The following is a 22367-nucleotide window of genomic DNA, read 5'->3' as shown; positions in this document are numbered from 1 at the left end:
GCTCCGGCCTCTTTTCAAAACTAGGTGCACAATCCTCTGTTCTCTTTCTGGGCTAAGTCCAGTTTAAATGGAGGGGGGGGGTTCTTGCTTCTAGGGCTGCACCTGTTAAATCCCAATTCTTTTCAGAGGGGCTGTGAACCCCGCCTGAGATTTCCTCCCTTCTCAGCTAGTGGGGTGTTAGAGAGACTAAGCAGCGAGGCCAGCAATGCTCAGAAGGGATCCTTAACTACTTCAAGCCAGTGCTTCTTGACGGTATGCTAAACTCCCCCATCTTCCTCTTCACCAAACCTGAATATAGTTTTCATGCCGTATCCTAATCTAATCTGGCGGAAAGAAAGACTAGGAGTGGCATGGTGGCAGTGTTCCAATATCTGAGGGGCTGCCCCAAAGAAGAGGGAGTCAAGCTATTCTCCAAAGCCCCTGAAGGCAGAATAAGAAGCAACGGATGGAAACTAATCAAGGAGAGAAGCAACCTAGAACTAAGGAGAAACTTCCTGACAGTTAGAACAATTAACCAGTGAAACAGGTTGCTTTGTGGGTGCTCCGTGGACAACCATGTTTCTGGAATGGCATAGGATCTCTTGCTTGAGCAGGGGGTTGTACTAGAAGACCTGCAAGGCCCCTTCCATCTCTGTTATTCTGATATCCCCTTGAAGATTTCTTTTTTTTTTTCTTAAAGAGAATCTGAATCCCCCCATCCCATTTTGTCTGATGGAAAAAAATAGAGAAGGAAGAAGCTTACGAAGGCCACCTGCATATTTCCTGTATGAAAAATCGGATAGAAACCAATCAGTCAGTCAAACAGAATAAAACCTGAACGTCCTTTAATCCGATCCTTTGAGTGTCTTGTTCTTGGTCATATCTACTGGCAAGAAGGCCGAGACACATACAAATGAAGTCTTGAAACAGAGAAAGACTTTTGGCAGTCATTTCTGACCTCCCTGCCAGAAAAATACCCCACTTAGCATAATGTCACCACTCAGTTCTGGTTGATCTGGTCGGTTGGGCATTTAGTAAATACCCACATGAATTTTTTGTGCCAGATTAGTCATTTCTCACTTGCTCGCTTGCAATGACTACAGGGGACAGGGTGGTTTGTGTGTGTGTGTGTGTGTGTGTGAGAGAGAGAGAGAGAGAGAGAGAGAGAGAGAGAGAGGGAGGGAGGGAGGGAGGGAGAGAGAGGGAGGGAGGGAGGGAGAGAGAGAGAGGGAGAGAGAGAGAGAGAGAGAAAAAAACTTTTTGGGAGATGTTTTTCCACCTCCCCAGTTTAGGTCCCAGACCAGGGATTTCCTAGTGGTGTTCCATTCAAAGATTATTCTGACAGCCTCACTCTGCTTACCTTTGTAATGTCATGCATAATACACCATGCAGGCTTACCCTTCTCCCTTGTGGCCGCTTGAAAATAATGATGGGCTTTGATGATATGCCATTCTCCAATTTTGCCATAGTCAGTCTTGTTGATTGTCACAGAGCTTCTCTGGTTCTGAAGGAACCAGCAGGTGACACATTATGATGTGTTCTTCAACAGGACTTCTTAATTAGAGCTATTTCTGCCTTGGCATTTCTAATTATGATACCCAGTTGATCACAACCAGTGCTTTTTTTCTAAAAAAAAAAAAAAGATGCCGGAACTCACACACGTCATGCAACCCACCTTGCCTACTCTATAAGGTTCCATCCAAAAAAGGTGCCGGAACTCTGTTCTGGGTGTTCTATGAGAAAAAAAGCCCTGATCACAACTAATTCAAACTTCCAGTATTGAGTGGGGACTTGAGTCCTGATCCACATGGGGCAATCTCCTTATGGTGTGCGCCATAATACCCATCATCCTCTGCTAGGCTACAGATGAGAGATCTTTGCCAGATCTGAAGAACACCAGCCCAAAGAAGCTAGTCACAAAGACGAATCTTTTGCATTTGGAGCTACGCTTTGGTGGAGTTTCTTGTCAAGTCACCCAACTGGTGAATCCTTGTGATGTAATGCAGAAATGGGTGGGCTGGTATTAAGCTGGGATTTTAAGCTGAGCTTGTAATTGATGAATGGGTGAAAGTGGTAACTGGATATAGAGTATTGTCTGGATGTATCAAAGAGAGAGGGAGATATGCAGATACCTCTCTATGAGGTCCTTGGTGCTCTCTGAGCTTGATTGTTTTCTTGCAGACATTTCATGACCCAACCAGTAACATCATTAGTGATGGAGCTGATGATGTTACCTAATTGGGTCATGAACCGTCTGCAAGAAAACAACCAAGCTCAGAGGTGATGGTGTTATCTGGTTGGGTCATGAAACATCTGCAAGAAAACAACCAAGCTCAGAGAGCACCAAGGACCCACAGTTCAACTCTGAGCTACAAAGAATACTATTTTGATCTCTCTCTCTCTTTCTACTCCAGTACCTTCAAGGACTCAACCACCAGCCTCAAACATGATGATGTCTCAGGATGCTGAAGATGAAAGCAAGGTTGCACACCCGCCGGCCGACAACGGTGTCCACACACCATCTGAGAAGCTCCATTTTCCCATACGTCTGTCAGCACTTGGGTGATCAAGCAAGAGCCCTCAACAGGTGCTTCATGCATTTGCCGCTTCTTCCTGTCTCTCTGGTTTTATCAACTTTTTTCAGATGACTGCTGATTTTTGTTCTTCTTCCAGCCTGGGTTCCTCTGCACTTTTTCCTTTGGGTGGGTGGGTGCATGGATGGGGGGCAGAAGAGAGAGACTAGAGAAGAGAGATAAATTATTCTTTGTCAAATGCCTTACTGAAATCCAAGTGTACATGTCCACAGTATTTCGCTCTCCCATTAATTTAGTTACCCTGTCAAAGAATGAAATAAGATTTAACATGATCTGTTTTTGACAAATTCAGGTTGGTTTCCGATTATAACTTTGCTTGCTTCTAGGTGTTCGCAGATCTGGTGCTTGATTATCGTTTCCAGGGTCTTCCCAGTAACGATGTCAGACTGATTGATCTGTAGTTTCCTGGGTCTGTTTCCCCCCCCCCCCCTTTTTGAAGATAGGATTCTTGTTCATCCACACGAAAACAAAGTCTCTTCTTTAGAGTGTATGGAGGCTTTGCAACATATGCCATGCACCTCAAAGAAAGGAGTATCTCTTGGGATTCATCAGTATCTTACAACCAAAACCTGGTCTTGTAAACCCCCTTGTGTGTGTGTGGGGGGGAAGTCCTCTTTACCTAACACACTCCATCTTGGCAACCACATGCTAAACCTTAAACAGTTCTATCCTACAATTAAAGCCAGCGTTGAACATTTCTTTGGCTACGCTATCAGAGAGGTCCACCATTACGTTCCTAAATTTAGCTATAAAGTACCAGTTGGGTTGAGAGGAAGATTAAAATTGTTGGGTTGTGCAAGCACATCTTCGTTGCATTGTTATTTAGTGCTGTAAGGTTTGGCATGGTTTTTTAAAAAATCAGCCAAGCAAACATGTTAACTCTTGAGGTTTCATCTTTGGAACACAAAGCTTTATAACCAAGAATAGGAGGAACTCAAATCCTCCTTATTGGTCATCCAGCTATGGGTAGACCTTCACAAACAGCCCTCTGAAAGGGGAAAAGAAGACATTAAAAGCCATGGTTTGGGTGTTGATCCATGGAAAAGAGCACAACTCTGGCCTCCAGAAATAACAAGTAAATAGTACATCACAACATGCAAACTTTCAGCTTTGCACATAACAATTCCTGAAGAAAAAAAGATACAAGCAGAGGATAATACATGTTCCAATATCTAAGGGGCTGCCACAAAGACGAGGGGCACAACCTATTCTCCAAAGCACCAGAAGGCAGGACAAGAAGCAATGAATGGAAACTAACCAAGGAGAGAAGCAACCGAGAACTAAGGAGAAACTTCTTAATGGTGAGAACAATTAACCAGTGAACAGCTTGCCACCAGAAGTTGTGGGTGCTCCATCACTGGAGGTTTTCAAGAAGAAATTGGACAGCTATTTGTACAGAATGGTATAGGGTTTCCTGCCTGAGCAGGGGGTTGGACCGGAAGACCTCCAAGGTTCTTTCCAACTCCGTAATTCTGTTCTGTTCTGGATGGTGAAGAGACAAGGAAGTCCCAAATTCTAGCTAAGAGTTCAAAGTCAGTCATTACAGATGAAAATGGTAGACCAGATGTAAGGCAAAGAGAATAGTTAATCTCTGAATGTTGAAAAGATGAAAGAGATACGGAGAACTGCTTGGGTTGCAAATGTCAAAAATGGGAAGTATTTATGGGACACACCATGGGTGTATTAGATGCAGCCCTTTAGATATTGCAAACTCTCAACTGCCCAAACCAGGACAGACATCAGTGAAAGATGCTGCAGGTTGAAAAGAGGATGGAGAACTAGATCTTCTACATCTATGGAAGAGAACTTTTTATTTACTAATGACCACTCATGATTCTACCCACGGAGAGGGACAAAGAAGATCCTTCACATGTGAGAAGATATCAGGGAAGAGGCATCCTCTAAGGCTGGCAAATTTTGACACTATTATTCACAATTGGGCCTTAGATTCCTTTCCTAATTTAGCATAAAACATTCAGAGATGTACTGCAATCCTGTCATTTTTAGAATGGGTCCTCAGAATCCTTGGATGCCTTTGATGTTTCCTTCTAGGTTTGGAGATAGGATTCTGATGTCAGGAGGGGAATCTACTGATGGAACCCCATCTTCGTTCCTCAGACAGACCATCCAGATGTTTCCCCTGAGAGGTCCTGGGTGCTGCTGTCTGAGCTTGGCTGTTTTCTTGCAGCTGTTTCATGATCCAAGTTAGGTAACATCGTCAATGCTAGCTCTATCACTGATAATGTTATCTAGTTGGGTCATGAAACATCTGCAAGAAAACAACTGAGTTCAGAGAACAACAAGGACATCTCTGAGCTACAAATGTTTCTCCTGAGATTGGAGTTTCCCAAGGAAAGGAGAATTGGAAAGGGAATATAAGGAAGAAGATTCTAGGTCTTAATAACATCCCCATCTTGAGTCAGGAATTTCAGCTTTCTGAACTTTATTTATTTCCAAATCAAATTTAGAGACAGCCCATCTCATTCACAGAGCCTTTTTGGATGGTGTACAGTTAAAAATTCTGGGCACTGTACGATTAAGCATTTTTAAAAGCCTTTCAATTAAAGGTTTCTCAGCTTCTAAAAGTTTCACTCTAAAATGATTGACTTGTAAAGCATGTCGAACTGACTTGTACACCCCCCCCCATTTTTGGAGTCGCTGTAATCATGAAGCAGGGACTATCTGGCTTAGAAATAAATTGAAGAGAAAATAAACAAGAAAGGGAGCTTTGAGGCAGGTCAGTGTATATTCTCCTGCTTGGCTTGCAATGGAAAATAGTTAATTAAAACCAAAGACATCCAGAAGGATGGCAGAGTCCTCACATCTGCCAGCTGCCAAGGGGTGAATGTTTTGGACTATTCCAACTCCAGACACCCCAAATAGAACAGCTTCCTTCCCACCATCCAGAGAATTATTTACCGCTATGCAGAGCAATTCTGATTTTTCCCTCCCCCCCATCGGTTCTGGTTTAATTAAAATAATTTGCTTGGCGAATTTATTTCAAAGGAGAAGAGAAGTTTGGTAAAATTCTCATGGGCCAGAGATGGGTTTTGTTGCATTCGTTTAGTGACATGTAAGCAAGGCAAGGCATATAAATATCTTGTCTTTCGTTGTGTGCTTCATTCTCCATCCATCTGTAACTTCTTGCCTTCCACTTTTCCTTTAAGTCCCATGGAAAGGAAGCAGACTGAGAGGTTTCACAGCTGAGGAGACTCCAGAGCCACAAAAATATTATCAGCAGCAGCTCAATCTGCACCCCAGTACAATCATTTTTAAACACTCCCAGGAGAAATGGAAGAGAAACCCCGTCTTTCTTCTTCTTCTTCCCGGCTTTCTGAAAGAAAAGAAATCAAATATTTTTGGAATAGGGCAGAAAAGCAGAGGCTTCTTTCTCAGAGGATAAAAATTTCTTAGGAATTTTTAGGAAGTTCTTGAAATTTTGAGCCCAAAATTTACATTGCTTGTTGTTGTTCTTGTTGTTAATTGCGAAGTCGTGTCCGACCCATCGCGACCCCATGGACAACGTTCCTCCAGGTCTTCCTGTCCTCTACCATCTTCTGGAGTCCATTTAAGTTCTCACCTACTGCTTCCATTGCTATGTGAGACAATTGTTAAGTGACTTTTGCCTCATTTTACGACCTTACTTGCCACGGTTGTTAAGCAAATCCTTGCAGCTGTTAATTAGTTACACAGTTGTTACAGTGAATCCAGCTTCCCCATTGGCTTTGCTTGTCAGGAGGTTGCAAAAGAGGATCACATGACCCTGGAACACTGCATCCGTCATAAATGTGAGTCAGTTACCAAGCGTCTGAGTTTTGATCACGTGACTGTGGGGCTGCTGCAACAGCCATGTGAAAAATGGTCAGAAGCCACTTTTTTGAGTGTTAAGTTCGAACGGTCACTAAACAAACTGTTGTAAGGCAAGGACCACCTGCACAAGGCAAATTTCAACACAAACAGCGATTACATCATGCAATTATTTTGCTTCTTTCTCAGAATTTTAAGGATGGCTCAGATATTCTGGTGGCTTGTTTCAGATCAGAGTTTCATGCCTTAGACCAGGTTAGCAAACCACCTGATAATCTTCTGGGAGCTGATAAAAGTCAAATGCTTACAGAGAGGATAACCTCAGTGGTTATAGAATGTTACTGCATTTACGAGTTTAAATATAATATGTAAATATATATATTCATTTTTAACCACCGGTGTCCAAAACAAATAAAGGGCCATCTTCCATTACTAAACATCTCAATTTGCATGAGGATGAGAAGCACTGACTGCCTTCAAAATAGGTGTGTCACATGGCAGGAAACTATGGGGAACAAAGGAAGTTTTGTGTCCTAAGAATGAAATTATACTCCTATAGAAATTGAGCCTCTGTGCAATTACCAAAAAAAATCAGCATTCATTTTCCGCGTGGAACAGATAGCTCATGCAGGAAAAATATGCTTTATTTTCTTTCTTTTTCTTTTTCTTCTCAAGGAATTCCATCTGGGACAACAACACCATAGTTACCTGTGTGGACAAGACAATGGCATTTTAAAGCATGTATTTAAAATGTATTGGCAGTCTTCCAATATCTCAGGGGCTGCCCCAAAGAAGAGGGAGTCAAGCTATTCTCCAAAGCCCCTGAAGGCAGGACAAGAAGCAACAGATGGAAAATAATCAAGGAGAGAAGCAACCTAGAACTAAGGAGAAACTTCCTGACAGTGAGAACAATTAACCAGTGGAACAACCTGCCTCCAGAAGCTGTGGGTGCTTCATCACTGGAGGTTTTAAAGAAGAGATTGGACAACCATTTGTCTGAAATGGTATAGGGTCTCCTGCCTGAGCAGGGGGTTGGACTAGAAGACCTTCAAGGTCCCTTCCAACTCTGTTATTCCATTATTAACAGATTACGTTTCTCCCACATGTAATTATCTATGTGAAGATAACACTCAACATACCTTGTTGGATCACAGTGAAACTAAACTAAAGATGATTATTTACTTTTATTATATTTTTATCACACTTTTATTATTTTGATAAGTAACTCAAGGTGGCAAACATACCTACTGATCCTTCCTCCTCCTATTTTCCCTACAACAACAATTCTATGAGTGAGTTGGGCTGAGAGAGGGTGACTGGCCCAAAGTCACCCAGCTGGCATCCATGGCTAAGAGACACCTAGAACTCACAATCTCCTAGTGACCGACCCAAAGTCACCCAGCTGGCTTTCATGCTTAAGGTGGGACTAGAACTCAAAGTCTCCTGGTTTCTAGATACCTTAACTACTACAGAAACCTGGCTGTCCATCAACTTTCTTCTCCAAGTTATCTCTTTCCATACTACAGATGTTTTACCCTGTGGCATCTCAAGACTTTCTACACTTTATTTAAATGTATAGTCCTAATATTCTCTCTCTTCTCTCTGTAGTTCTAGGTGGCTCAATTTTGTTGCCCGTTTTATTGCTCAACTTTGTTGCTCAAGGTTGACTCAGCCTTCCGAGGTCAGTAAAATGAGGACCCAGATTGTTGAGGACAATATGCTGACTCTGTAAACCGCTTAGAGAGGGCTGTAAAGCACTGTGAAGTGGTATATAAGTCTAAGTGCTATTGCTATTTATTGCCAATGAACAAGAAGGGCCAGGAAGCTGTTGCCTCAATTTTAATGAAAATACTCAGGATGCGTTAATCTATAGCAAGCAGAAGACACCCTATACAATGGGGGCTCTTCTAAAGGGATGTTTTTCACAAAGTGAATTCTCACGTCCTCTGGGTGTGCTTGCCCAACAGAGGTCAATCTGGTTTGAATTTGGTTTCAGCTGCCCAAGTTACCAAGTAAAATCCAAATCATACAATTTGTGGCCAGCCTGCTCTTTGATAATGTCTTCTCTTGCCTTTGTTTATCTCAAATAACCGAGCTTTGTTCTAAGCAGACCTCAGACGAAAACGGAAAGAGAAAGAGAGAAGGGGAAAAAAATAATCTTTCGACTCTGATGTTTCCCTGACTTGTTACAGATGTAATGAAATAAATCTTATGGAAGAGCTAACCTTCCTCTCCTCTCTCTCCCCATCACAAACCTCAGGAAAGAAAAATAAACCAAAGTCTCCACTCAGCAAGTCTTGGATGATCAGTCCTGTATCCTGCAATGGTCCACCTACATGAAATGGTCATGCCAATTCTCTTAGCTCCTCTTGTGAGATCAGAAGAAAGAGGAATGGCGGAGAACATTTGAATAGAATAGAATGAAATGGAACAGAAAATGGAATAGAATAGAATAGAATAGAATAGAATAGAATAGAATAGAATAGAATAGAATAGAATAGAATAGAATAGAATAGAATAGAATAGATATGGGATAGGATAGGATAGGATAGGATAGGATAGAATAGAATAGAATAGAATAGAATAGAATAGAATAGAATAGAATAGAATAGAATAGAATAGAATAGAAGTGCAATGCAATGCAATGGAACAGAAAATAATAGAAAATTAGACTAGACTAGACTAGACTAGACTAGACTAGAACAGAACAGAACAGAACAGAATAGAATAGAATAGAATAGGAGTGCAATGCAATGGAACAGAAAATAATAGAAAATTAGACTAGACTAGACTTGACTAGACTAGACTAGACTAGAATAGAATAGAATAGAATAGAATAGAATAGAATAGAATAGAATAGAAAATATGAAATGGAACAGGAATGGAACAGGAATAGAACAGAATATTCTTTATTGGCCAAGTGTGATTAGACACACAAGGAATTTGTCTCCGGCGCAAAAGCTCTCAGTGTATATACAAGCAACAAGTGATAAATCATGAAGGAAGGAAGGAAGGAAGGAAGGAATAGAGGTAGGATGTGAGGGAAGAAGAGAAAGAACTTGATGCTCACATAGGGAAGCTGGTGGATTAATCCAGGCTATATGCCACAGTATTCACATCTGTGTGCCTCTGTCCCAGTACCTTTATGCACCTATCCTTCTGCTTACATTCAGACAGCCTTGCCATCTTATTGCAGGATTTTGGCAGTGTGATTGCAGCAGACCAGGCATGAGGCTGAAGCCTTCAGTTGCTCTGGCCTGCCGCCTGTCCCACTCCACCCACCCATCCTTACTGTAGGAATGTATAAATTCAGAAGTTGAAAATGGGAAGGTCTTCCAGCCAAGGAGAAAGCCCTTGTTTTTACCAGCAGAAAGTCCTCCACTCCATTTCAGGCACTCTAAAAAGGAACAGGTCATCTGTGGTTGGAAAATGTTCTGGAGGCACCACCCATTGGTGTAGACAATATTGAATTAGAGGGACAATGTCTGACCTGGAACAAAACATATGGGTTTCCACCTCTAGACTTATATGAACCTAGAGCAACATTTCTCAAGTTTGATCACTTGAAGATGTTTGGATTTCAACTCATTCTGAAGTCCACAGCTCAAGTCGATGATGATCGGGGAATGCAGGAAGTCGAAGTCCATCCATCTTCAAGTTGCCAAGGTTGAGAAACACTGCCCTAGAGCAGGGGTCTCCAAACTTGGCAACTTGTGGATCTCAACTCCCAGAATTCCTCAGCCAGCCATGCTGACTGGGGGATTCTAAGAGTTGAAGCCCACACCTCTTAAAGTTACCAAGTGTTGGAGACCCGTCTCCTAAAGCGTTCCCATTGACCAGAGTATCAGACTTCAATCTTACAAAGGGAGTAGCATTCTGTTCTGTTAAAGTTGACTTTTGACATATGAACTAGATGCCCTATTGCCCAAAGGAGCACGCTTATGACTTGTCACAGCAAATGGTGTGAGGCCTGCATTTGAGCAGCCTTCTAAATGGTGTTCCATAAAGGCTCTAAACAAACAAACAAGCAAACAAACTAACAACTACGTTGACAAATAAATTTTGCCCGCCTCAGTTTATCCTTAATTAAAAACACATTTTTCCTCTTTCCTCAGGCTTCAGAGACAGGGTGGGAATCCGAGGTTAAATTTCAGGAGCCACGAAAAGGAGGTTGGTGGAGAGAAAGAGAGAGCGAGTGAGTGAGAGAGTTCAAGAAGTGATAGTTCTCCATCCTTTCCTTCCGTGCTCAGAACAGGCAGAAATTATTTGAACTCAAGAAGTTCTCCGGGGGAAAAAATGCTTTGTTTGCATAATTTGTACAAACCACTTCATTTAGTTACTTCCAGCACAGAGTCTCCTTTTTCCTCTTCTCTTTTTCATGGCATGGCTTTGGAGATCACCTTGCATGGAGCTGCAGGCAGAGAACGGCTCCAACTTTGCTTGAGTTTAAGGGAGGGGCAAATTAAAGAGGAAGAAAAAAAATAACCCCACACGTTTCCGTACTATGGAAAGAAAAATGAACAAAAGTTCTTTCTTGAAATATTAATTCAGAATTGGTCGGTTGGGGTGGGTTATGGAACAAGCCCGAGGTCCTGCGTCTCTTTGTTGGTTCTTTGGGGAGAGGGAGAAATGGGCTGGAAATTAGCTGGTCTGAGGAGCAAAGTCTTGGTTGCATGAGATCTTCAAATATGCCAAAGAAACCACTAAGAAATTGCTGCTTTCCTTCTCGTGTAGCACCAGCACAGCTTGTTGACTCCCAAGTAAGTGATAGCTTGGCAAACTGAGAAGGGGGTGATTGTAGTCCCTGCCTCCTTACTACAAAGGAGGCCATTCATCTGGGCTAATTTTGAAGGCAAGGCAAGGGCGAATTGGGATTGGGATGCCAACCGCAGTTTAGAAGACTCGCAGGCCTTTTCCACCAGGGTTGCGGAGTGGTTCCTCCACACCTTTGCCCCTATTGAGTGAAATTGTTTACTTGAATCTGAACAGGGGTAACATTTCTAAAGACGATGCACTTAAGAGGTTTGCATAAATGGGCTGTGGAAAGTCTTCACGAGGGAAGAAAAGAACTCTTCATAACATTGAGCCACAACCTGGGAGACACCTGGGATTAGTCTCACTTTGGTTGAGAAGATGGGGGAGTTATCTTGTGTTGAAACCAAGCACTGAGTCATCCAATCTAGTTCTTCAAAATGACCACGTTCCCTGAGGAGATGTTCTACAAGCCAGCCACGCACTCTCTCACTGAGCTACTGATTCACTTCCATAGTATTTGAAGGTATCTCTCCTAAGGTTCTTCTCTGTGGCTCAGCCCGCCTCGTGTAGGGACGTCTATGCCTTCTATCTTCCTGAAGCCCTGTTTGAAAGCATCTTGTACAGCACTGCAGCAGAACCAAGTCAGGTCATGCTGGCTGGGGAATTCTGGGAGTTGAAGTCCACAAGTCTTAAAAGTTGCCAAGTTTAGGCCTTAGTCCCTAGGGATCCTCTTTTCCCCTTGCCATTTTTCTATCCAACCCCATCCAAAAGATACCAGACCGTCTTCTCTGACTTTGTCCAAACCCAGATTCATGATTGCAAAAGGGCTCCTTGATTTACTCTCTCTCTCTCTGATGTACCAGTGGGTGCAGGCTGTGTGTGGGAAGGACGAAAGAATGACAGTGTAATTGCTTCCCGCAGCATGGGGTTGCGCCGTGTAATTAAAAGAGAAGGTGCTGCCAGTTTTCAAAATTTTTAAGTGATTTCATCTGCCGCGGGGTCATGATGTCCCTCAGCACAGCTTATTCCTAAAGGCTGCTTCTATTTTCAGTTTTCAGAACGATTCCCAGGAACAGCCAAGGAACTGTCTCACTTTGCAATCACCTGCACTCCGGTTTGAGATGGAAAAACTCAATTTCTGTTGGAAATTATCTTGATTGGGAGATACCTTTCAAGAAACTGTCACCTCTCTTGCAGGAGCTACATTGCTTATTGATTTGCTTCTGGTCTGATTTAAGGTGCTGCTTGTCATTTTTAAAGCCCTACATGGCTTGGGACCAGTTTGCTTGAAGGAGCATCTTTTCCATCTACCTGACCCACCAGAGCTGAATGAGACTCTTGTCCAACTCATCCCAGCCAACTCTCCATGGGACAACTCACCACAGGGCAATTCAACCCTTCAATTTAATTATTTAAAATAATTTTTAAAATATTTTAATTTTTGTCATTCCTACTTCATTATGTCCCTCCTTTTGCATCCTGTCTTTAATGATTCTGTTCCACCATTTCTTTGATATTAGTGTAACTCTAGTCCCATGGAGAGTTGTCCCGTGATGAGCTGGCCATGGCGAATTGTCCCTCAGCAAGTTGGCCATGGTGAGTTGTCCTAGACCTCACTGGAATGGAGAAGCAGCAGATGTTACAGAAACCAAAGCCGTCCACTTCTGTTTCTCTAGGAACGAAGATAGATTTTTCCCTTCCCACTGTCTGAAAATGTTGTCACTATTGACTATCCAAAACAACGCATACTACTAATAAAGGAGAACATTTGTAGCTCAGGGTTGTAATGAGGCGTCCTTGGTGCTCTCTGAGCTTGATTATTTTCTTGCAGACATTTCATTACCCAAATTAGGGAACATCATTAGTGCTAGTGATGTTAACACTGACTAGCTCTGATGATGTTCCCTAGTTTGGGTAATGAAATGTCTGCAAGAAAACAACCAAGCTCAGACAGCACCAAGAACCCTTCACAACACATACTGCCTGGAAAAAATGGCTGACCAGGCAGAAGCTTTAGCCAACGAGGTTGGCTTCAAAATCCTCTCAATCTTAATGGTATGTGACATTTTTCAGAGCAAATAATACTCAACTAATTAGGTTTTAATAGCTTTCCCTCTTACCCTGGAACTGGCGCGTATGTACTCAGTCATGATTAATTTCTTAGCTCTGATGAGCTTAAGTCTGAACAGGTATTCAGGTTCTGCACGCATTGCTTACTCCTCTTTCAGACAGATCCATGTTCAGAAACAGATCGTCTGCCAGTAGCAGGCGGCCTAGGACCCCTCCATGCTGGAGATCTGTTAGAAAAACACCTCTGCCTAAATCACACCAAAGCAAACACAGGCTCCCCACATTCGCTATGACAAGGTTCTTCTCACAAAGAGCCGGCTGAATATGTTTTACGTCTGATTTCTTTCTCACAGAAAAGGGCTGGTATTGAAAAGCATGTTTAGAAGTCGGGACAGAGTGGAACTAACCAAACTATCCAATCCTTGATAAATTAGAGTGACAATTTCCACACAGTGTTTACACGCCCAGATAAAAACAAATGGCCTGAAACTGATTATGCTTCCTACGGGTCTCTTCTGATTCAGGCGGGTTGTTTCGATGGCATGAAGGGAGACATCCCAGAATTCAAATTCCTGCTACGGTGGGAAGGCAGGCCCCTGATTTCTCCATGGAAAGTTTGATTAAGGAGGAAGGAGGAGCATGGGAAAAGGAGCACTGGAGCTATTTTTTCCCCAAATGCCTGATGTCCTCCTCCTAAGTACATAAAATCTGGATTTCATTTGCTTCTGAACTCCAACGGTCTCCTCCATTTTCCCCAAGGGAGCTTCTACGGCGCTCTCTTTGCCATGGAGCTATGAAGCTGCAAAGTCTTGGTAGACCTTTCAAAAGTCACAACCAGAGTTTTAGTGAGCTAGTGTGGTGGAGCAGAGAAGTGAAGCAACAGATGGAAACTAATCCAGAAGCAATCTAGAACTAAGAAGAAATTCCCTAACAGCAAAAACGATTAACCAGTGGAATGGCTTGCCTTCAGAGGTTGTGGGTGTCCCATTACTGGAGGTTTTTAAGAAGAGATTGGACAGCCTTTTGTCTGAAATGGCATAGGGTCTCCTGCTTAAACAGGGGGTTGGACTAGAAGACCTCCGAGGTCCCTTCCAACTCTGTTACTAAGTATTCTGATATTCTGTATTCTGTTTGACAGAAGGAAAAAAAATCAGAAAGACATTTACCTCCTCTGCAAACGGCAAAGATTAGTAGGAGCATGGTGTTCCCAGCAAGTTGTTGTGTTCTTCACAGAATGCATTGTGCACAGCCCACCCAGCTCCCAAACAAGCAAAAGTCAACGTTGTGGGGTATGTGTGTGTGTGTGTGGCTTTGGAAACTCAGTCCGGGAGCTTGGAGTGGCTTCCGTCAGGCTGTGTTTTGATCAAACCGGGCCACGTTACATCACGGCAACGATGAGAGCATCGCTGTCAAAAAGATAATGAGTTTCAAATGCTATTTTGATGGTTCCTTTTGAAAGAAATACACAAAGTCCAGCCAAATTAATTAAAGATCTCCGAGGCTTTGTAATCAGGGCAGCCACAAACAAGGGCTACCTCCCCCCCAACCCCCAGCTTTCATGTGGTGGGAGAATGTAGCCACCACTGGAATGGCATTCCCAGGAGAAAAAGCAAATATTTGAAAAATCATACTCACATGAGTTCAATCCACGTTCAAAAGACGTCTTACTCAGAATAAACTGCCAAGCAAGTGCATTACCCATGCTAGCAGTTGAGATGCATTTTCAAAAAAATAAATAAATAAATGTTAGGATTGAGTTAATCAACCTGCTTGAATAATGAAAAACAGGATCGCAAAAAACTTTCTACATTCACATGTATTTTTCTTTTTGCAAGGTTTCATCTCAGTTTTGACTTCCTGGATCGTGGCATTTCATTTCTTCAACTGTACTGCTAACCTGAGCCAACCAGTCAGGGACCATTCAGGCAGATTCATGAGTTCATGCTAATATCTAATTTGTTCAATTGTATGGGGATTTTGTGCAGCTCTCTACCTCCAAATCCATGAGTTATTTGTCAAAGCATCATCTCCTCATTCTTTGCTTCTTTATTTTCTGTCTGTCTGTCTGTCTGTCTGTCTGTCTGTCTGTCTGTCTGTCTGTCTGTCTGTCTGTCTATCTATCTATCTATCTATCTATCTATCTATCTATCTATCTATCTGTTTTCTATCCAATTTCTACAGCTGGCCATCTCAAACAACTGACTCTATGCAGCAAACAATAATAAAATCAATTAAAACCAAATATAAACGCAAGTCAAAAAATAAATATATATAGCAGTCAAGTAAAATCATAGCAATAAATGTTAACTTAACCAAGAAAAGAGGGTGCTTAACACGCTCAGCACATAACCAAGTATGTTATCTTATGAATGTCCTTGCTAGAATCTGGGACGCCGATTCTCAAGATTCATCTTTCTCATCAGAGCCCAACAAATCCCACATGGCTTGAGTTCAACTCCCATCTCGCAGACTGAACCCCTTTAGGACATGAATTTTCCCAAAGTGTCCATTATCCAGGTTTCCCCCATTAAACCACACATTTCCCACCCTGTCTGAGAAAGAAGGGAATCTATAGGACAGGACAATAATTTGCCCCCAAACCTAAGCCAGTCATAAGCTTATCCCTACTTTGAAAGTATGCTCTGACATTTCACGGAAAACAAGATGAGTCAATGGAGGTTTTTAGTTTTTTTTGGCCAGAATATAATTTCTATAAAGTAGGAAAGTCCTTGATAAGGAAAGGAGAACAGCATCTAAATCATTTAGAAGAGGAAACTTATTTCAGATTTGCTGTTCTGGAACAATGTTGTTGTTTTGAGTTTTAATGCCGGTCCCGATTACGCATAGGCTGTCTTGTATATTTAAAATTGCTATGTTCTATATAATTCTCTGGAAAAACAAGCTCTGGTAGATTGCATCTACCAAAAAGGCTGTTTCAACACAAGAAAGAAACTTTTCTCTCTCCTTCTTTTGCCTCTCTCCACCCCCCCCCCACTCCTAAATTTTACCTACATCTGCTCTGTATTTGCAATTCAGAAATTAGAGAACTTAGTTATGTGGAATTACATAGCAACTGGGCAGAGGGCTGAGGTATGGAACTGATTGCGTCTTCAGCCTAAATAAGAAGGTTTGTCAAGATTTCTTCAGGAAATTGAGTGGAACACCCAAACTGACATTTCGTATTAAATATTATATTTGTACTGCTGCTCTCTCTAGCCATTGGCCTCGAACATCTGGGAGCCCATTTGTAAGTGTAGAAACTGAATACCTGTTCAGAATTAAGCTCATCAGAGCTAAGAAATTAAAATATTATTGAGCTCACTCCGAGCCAGTTCAAGGGTAAGAGGAAGAGCTATTAGAACATGATTAGCTGAGTAGTATTTGCCCTGAAAAATGTCATACACCATTAAGACTGAGAAGACTTTGAAGCCAACCCCATTGGCCAGAACTTCTGCTTGGTCAGCAATTTCACCAGACAGTAGGTGTTTTGGAGAGTTAACACTGAAGAGCTTCTCCGAGGGTGGGAAGAGGAACAGGTGGTCTTTATTCCTAGTGAAAGACATGTCAAGTGATTTTGTTTCATCCTAGAACCCCAGGTATTGCCTTGCTTGCTTTCAATGACTTTGGAAAACTCCCACAATCCCTCATGTTAGAATGCTGCTGATTATGGTAGCATCAAAGAATAACCTGCAAGTTAAATGGACCTTGATGGCAAATCTTTCCTCTTTTTTGAGGTCATTCTCCAGATGAAGGCATGACTTGTGCATGATGGGGAGAAAGGATCTAATGCCACAGATCAAGTTATCAATGGAAGCCAACCTTTTTAATGCTTCTGGTCAGCTGGGTGGCTACAGATAATATTCTGGATTGATTGATAAGAAGCCAGCACGCTACCAAGGTCCAGCACTAAATCTACTCCTGAATTCCTCATTATTTACATCTACTGTCCCTAAATATCAATTTCCCCATAATCAACAAACCCTGGATCAGGCTTGCTCCAATTTACTCTGGGAACTTAAGACCCCAATTTTTGATCATCCTATTTCAGAGCTCCTCAAGCATTGGTTATCTCTGCTACTAAGATGATACAAACTCAGAGGCCTGGATTTTACCTTTCAGCTGTACCATCACCTTCAACTATGTTGAGTGGAGCTGTTGGGAGGTGTAGTTCATCCATCCCTGGAGTACTACAAAGTCTCCTCTCCTGTGTCTAAAGGTACTCATACTTAATGCCGAGAAGGAACATGCCTTTTCCTAAAAAGACCAGACCCACAGAAAATGCTGTCTGGTTTGGACCACACATATTTAAAAAAGACCTTTTGGATATCCAACTGGGCCTGCAACCTTGGATGGGTGTGTATCTGTGTTTATTGGTTGTACATGACGTGTCCTTCCTGCCTAGACTTGGTGAACAGATGGAATTATTCCTGCTCGATGGCTACCTTTTCCTCAAAATCTAAGGTCACGCCCCAGTTCTTACCACAGTGATGTCATGTTTGGACTTTTCCAAAACCACCCTGGTTGTTCCTTCTCCTGTTCTTGTTTGCAGCTTGTTTTCTACAACCTGAAATTCTTCTTCTTTCCAGAAGGTATCTCTCAGAAATAATCTTCTCTTTTTTATCTCCTAGCCCTCCCCCCCCATCCTTTCTAATTGTACTGCAACTCAATCGATAACCCCACTTCCAAGGAAAATCTTCTTCAGAAAGACTCTGCGTCTCCAATTACACAGCTCTGTAATCCAACTTAGCTTTCCTTGTAAGCCTGATTGCTTTTAAAGTACAGTAAAGAAACGTTGTTTTGTGTGTGTGTGTGTGTGTGTGGTGTTTTTTAAAAAATAATGATATCCACCTCCCTAAGAAAAGGCTGGAAAGAGAGAAGGCCCAGCTTTGCTGCTCATGGAAATGTTGGGTAAATGAGATATCAACAAAAAAACTTTTGCAGTTTCCCCCCAAATCATTCATGTCACATTTCAGGGCTCTTCATGGGTGGTCACTGCTGGCATGTGCGTCTATGTGTTGTCTCTCTGGCTGGCTTTCTGGGATATAGTAACACTTCCTCCTTCCCTCCTGAAGCCATGTCTTTTTCTGCTTAAATTGCCATATCTGATTCTCTTCCTTAACGAGGTAAATTGGACTAATCAGTCTGGGATTGATGAGCGTTAATTACTTCTAAACATTTTTTATGATGAAAACTCTGCAAGGGCAAATTATTTCATCAACGAGTGAGTCACGGGTGGAGGTGCCTTTAATGATGAGTAGCTGAATTTGGGGAAAACCACAAAGGCTTGCTAGAACCCTTGTTGTGGTCGCCTGAATCTTCTGCATTGCAACCAGTGCTTGCTTGAAGGAGAGGAGGAGGAGGCAGAGGAGGAGGAGGCGGAGGAGGAGGAGAAAGAGGAGGAGAAGGGGAAGGGGAAGGAGGAGGAGGAGGAGGAGGAGGAGGAGGAGAGGAGGAGAAGAAGAAGGAGAAGGAGAAAGAAGAAGGAAGAAGAAGAAGAAGAAGAAGAAGAAGAAGAAGAAGAAGAAGAAGAAGAAGAAGAAGAAGAAGAAGAAGAAGAAGAAGAAGAAGAAGAAGAAGAAGAAGAAGAAGAAGAAGAAGAAGAAGAAGAAGAAGAAGAAGAAGAAGAAGAAGAAGAAGAAGAAGAAGAAGAAGAAGAAGAAGAAGAAGAAGAAGAATGTAGCGGTATGCCATTAAAACTTCTGATGTGACTGGGCTTTTTTTCAGAGTTATTTTTAATGGCAGCCATAATAATGCAATCAAACCATTGCCTCTTTCTATATGCATTGCAAACAGGCAGATAACATTAAACACATCTTTTAAAAAAGAAAATAAAGTAGAGATGGAGACCAGTGGACGCCAAGGGAGCTGTCCACAGATGTCACAAACTCCCAGGAACAAGCAACAATTCACAATTTGCAAATGGCTGCCTTCTCACAGCATGCTAAGCAGAAAGCCAACAAACCACAATGACATCTCAATGCAATTTCTGCACCAGATCAAGGAGCACGCCTCGAGACATTTCCCCTCTTTGGCCTTAACATGGACTCAACCTTGGTGAGATGAATGTCAGAAGTTCCCCGTTGTTCAAATCATCCCCCTCTCTTTTGTCTAATTTTTTTTTTTTAATTTGGAAAAGTCAAAAGAAGGTTTTGGCCTCTACCTGCAATAAATCTGTTGCAGCTGAATTTCTCACCCAGCGAGAAAGATTGGAACATCTGCAAGCTGCCCTCCCTCCGCACAATTTATAGCAACTTGCTTTCAAGCTGAGGTTTGTTTATAGAAAATAACACCTTCTTTCCTGGTTCCTTAAAAAAGTGACTGTAATACCGATTTTTTTCTTTCCTTTCCTTGGCACCTCAGCTCCTTAATAGCTTGTTCAAAGCCAGCTGGTGGTTCGTGGGATGACCCATGTGTGAATGCACTTTATTAAGGGAAAAAAGGGGAGGCTGATGTCAGTTTTTCTGCATTGTTGCTTCCTTAGCCAACCTTTTACACACCCCTGCTTTATGTAGGGAGGCTGCAGCTGGCCAGGTTGAGACACCTAGAGAAGAATATTGTTGAATCAGGAACCATTAAAGCATAAACATTTGGGTCTCCAGATTCGATGTTAGGTGTGATTTATTCCATGGCACCATCAACTTTTGGCAGGTTCAAATGTTTTTAAACAAAGTCATTCCAGTTGGATGGCAGAAATAACATCTAAGCCAGCACAGGTTCTCCCACGTTTTGCTGTCTTCTCCCCTTGCTTGTGATTTCAGAGCAAAGGACTATATGGTTGACTATGGAACCTAAGCAGATACGTATAGATCGCTCATCCATTTGTTTGCCCAACTTAGCAAACGATGCTTTATGGGGATGAAAAGGTTCAACGTTGTCCCCAGTGATAAATTCTGCATGGCCCACAACCAGGGCTAACGTGTTAGTATATTAAATTTAGCAGCTGGAACAATGGACATTGGGCCAGAATACACAGTTGTAGTTGATTGATTGGAGAATGCTGGCTCACGCAAGAGGCAATCTGCACTATGATTGGTTGCTGAAGGATGGAGGGGGAATTTCCCTTTTTTCCCGCCTTTTTCTCTGTGTGCTCTGTATGTTGTCCGATTTACCTCAGGATATTCCTGTGTTCTTGACTATCTTGTCTGTTGTAAATATAAATGTTAAATATATTTATTTATCTAAAACTACAAGTTTGCTTCAGCATCTCTGACTTCATTTGGACAGTTGCTACTAACTGATATTGGGACATAACATCTAGTGCTCCACAAGCAAGGAGGTTGCATTGGAAAACAACTTCTCCACCCTTCATGGATGTCTTGCCCACCTTTGAAGACCCCACTCCCTTCTACGGTGCTTCATGCATTCCTGTTTTTCTTTACACATCAAGTGTACTCACTATAGCTCTTTCCTTTGCTTCAATGCCACAAAAAAGAAAAAAAAGGAGAGGCAGGGTGGGAGAAAGAAGGAAACCACACCTTACATTTTGCCCTTTTCATATCAGTTCTGAGTTTTGTAGTTGTCATGATAAAAAATTGGCTTTCCCGGATCAGCCTTCCCCTCATGACTGATTGTAAAAAATAAAGGTTGAAAAAGAAAGAAAAAAGAAAGAAAGAAAGAAAGAAAGGAAAGAAAGAAAGGAAAGAAGAAAGGGAGAGAAAGAGGGTAGAGTTATGGGAAGGAAGGAAGGAAGGAAGGAAGGAAGGAAGGAAGGAAGGAAGGAAGACAGGAAAGAGAAGGAAGGAAGGAAGACAGGAAAGAAAAGGAAGGAAGGAAGGAAGGAAGGAAGGAAGGAAGGAAGGAAGGAAGGAAGGAAGGAAGGAAGGAAGGAATAGAGAGAGAAGACGTATAGGGTCTCCTGCTCAAGCAGGGAGTTGGACTAGAAGGCCTCCAAGATCGCTTCCAACTTTGTTATTCTGTTGAGGGGAAGGAAAGGAGGAAAGAAAGAAAGAAAGAAAGAAAAAGAAAGAAAGAAAGAAAGAAAGAATAGAAAGAAAGAAAGAAAGAAAGAAAGAAAAAGAAAGAAAGAAAGAAAGAAAGAAAGAAAGAAAGAAAGAAAGAAAGAAAGAAAGAAAGAAAGAAAAATAAATTTTGGCAAAGAGCACCAGATACAAACCTGGATGTTATTCCAAGCTCATGTTTGTAAAGTGATACAGCGAGACCTCATGTTGCGTCAAAGGACCCCACACGTTGCAGGCATGGTTTGCACGACAGCTTGAATCTCCAGCTTGGAAGCAGGTTTTGCCCCCACTTTTAGTACCATGAAGGTCATCGGTGCAACATGCACAGCCCAACACACTCACAGCCCAAGCCAGGGTAAACCAAGAATGTCTCTTTGTTGGCTTTCTCAAAGAGGCAGGAGCGTATGACTAACCAGTAACCTTTTTTTTTTCCTGTTTAACAGAACCAAAGTCTGTTTACAATAAAACGAGTGATATTTTTCATTCTTCCAAATGGACCAAGGGTTATATCAACAACATAAGCTCAGACACAGCAGACACCTGTTCAGCAAAACTGCCTTTGACTTTGACCAACTTTTAAATGGGAAGGAACTGTGATTTTTTTTATAAAAAAAAATAAATTGTCAAGTCAAAGTGTACACAGGTTTTCCCCAACTGGGTGCCCTCCTGATTTCTTTACAATGGCTCACTTAGCAAGGAAACTGCTAGCTTGGAGAAGAGAAATGTGGCATGCTGCTAATCAAGAAAACCAATCTGCTTTAGTTTTGGATTGATTACATCGAAGAGATGTGTTTAATTTTGCATCTTCTTTTTACAGATGGAACCCCTCTTAGCATCTTTTCAGGGCCTTTCCTTCTCCAGAGGAATGTTTGAATTAGGGGCACCCAAAAAGGAAGAGAAACAGAAAAAGTTCTTATTTAAATACCATCGATCAATCAATCACCATTGATGCTTCTGATCTGCTCAAAAGGGAATCATCCTAAGAGATGCGCGGCTTCTGCACTTTTTTCTCTGTATTGTAGAAGCTGCTTTTGAGACCATCCTTCGTGCATACTTCCTTCCATTATTTATTTATTTTAAAGATGCATCCTCTTATTTTGGTTTTGGGGGTTTGTGAGTCTTTTTGCAGGGTAAGGCAATCCACTAACATAGTAGTTGGTAAAAAGGTCAATTATTGGAGACTCTGTGGTAGAGATACTGTGGC

At 42.0% G+C, this 22367-nt stretch overlaps 1 long non-coding RNA gene across 1 annotated transcript in view; it reads left to right on the top strand.

Annotated features, from left to right (window-relative positions):
* Positions 1-7256, top strand: part of LOC120313785 — a 29346-nt gene extending 22090 nt beyond the window's left edge. The window contains exons 2-3 of the long non-coding RNA XR_005558254.1: positions 2394-2566; positions 7056-7256. This is a non-coding gene — a long non-coding RNA (uncharacterized LOC120313785). The remainder of the gene's footprint in view (positions 1-2393; positions 2567-7055) is intronic.
* Positions 7257-22367: the final 15111 nt, after the last annotated feature.

Source organism: Crotalus tigris, unplaced genomic scaffold (assembly GCF_016545835.1).
Source record: "Crotalus tigris isolate CLP2741 ecotype Arizona unplaced genomic scaffold, ASM1654583v1 scf7180000018783.1386937, whole genome shotgun sequence".
NCBI classification, from domain to species: domain Eukaryota; kingdom Metazoa; phylum Chordata; class Lepidosauria; order Squamata; family Viperidae; genus Crotalus; species Crotalus tigris.
The sequence above is the reverse complement of the archived record's forward strand: the minus strand, read 5'-3'. Positions and strand labels throughout refer to the sequence as shown.